The 1022-nt window shown below is 39.2% G+C and overlaps 1 protein-coding gene across 1 annotated transcript in view; it reads right to left on the minus strand.

Moving 5' to 3' along the window:
* TXLNG (taxilin gamma) overlaps positions 1-1022 on the minus strand; it is a 56524-nt gene that overhangs the window by 10786 nt on the left and 44716 nt on the right. The gene's annotated exons all lie outside the window — the stretch shown is intronic.

The raw sequence follows: 1022 nt of genomic DNA on the forward strand, positions 1-1022 counted from the left end.
GAAAATCCCATGGATGGAGGACCCTGGTAGGCTGCAGTCCATGGGGTCACTAAGAGTCGGACACGACTGAGCGACTTCACTTTAACTTTTCACTTTCATGCATTGGAGAAGGAAATGGCAACCCACTCCAGTGTTCTTGCCTGGAGAATCCCAGGGACGGGGGAGCCTGGTGGGCTGCCATCTATGGAGTCACACAGAGTCGGACACAACTGAAGCGACTTAGCAGCAGCAGCAGCAGCAGTATAGTATGCTAGTCACACCTAAAAACAAATCCCTCATCTTGATGAGGTCCACCCTCAAATATACATGAATGGACTGATACCTTGGATTTGCTTCATAATAACCCAGGAGGAAGTGATGGGAATATAGCTGAAACTATAGTTTCATCTGCTAACACCAGGTGATACAGTCTCTACTCTTCTTTGTAATTTTCCATAATGATAAGAATAAAAAAGGTAAGCAAAAAGCATCGAAAGTGATAGAAAACCTTTTTAAAAACTAAGTTTTTGAAGGGCCATATGTAAAACTCTAAATTAATAGAATCTAAAATTTGCCTTGAAAATTGGATAAAATAACCCAAAGAGATGCCACAATCTGTTTTTAAAATCAGGTCTTTTAATCTATCTGTGTAAGTGATACAACACACATAAGAGAACAATGTTTTACTAACTTAAAAGGCAGGGTATCTTTCATTTAAAAAACCTAACCCTTTATTCCTACCCATTTGACCTCTAAAAGGGAGGAATTTAAAAAGCACATGATCATCTATTTGCATTTAATCTAGACACCATACCCAGACTTCCCAACTAGCTTGTACAAGTCTTAGTTTGGAGGCCAGCGACCAAGATAAGCAGCCAGAGATTCTTCCAGTAAATTTTTTACTTCAACTAGGTGTAAAAAGGTTTAGAAACAGGTTCTTTTTTTCCTCCCCCAAATGGTATAAAACCCCCATTAAAAAAAAATCGAAACACAGGTATAATGCAATGGTGCTTAGTCACTTAGTCATGTCCGACTCTTTGTGA

Source organism: Bison bison, unplaced genomic scaffold (genome assembly GCF_000754665.1).
Source record: "Bison bison bison isolate TAMUID 2011002044 unplaced genomic scaffold, Bison_UMD1.0 scf7180017864518, whole genome shotgun sequence".
NCBI classification, from domain to species: domain Eukaryota; kingdom Metazoa; phylum Chordata; class Mammalia; order Artiodactyla; family Bovidae; genus Bison; species Bison bison.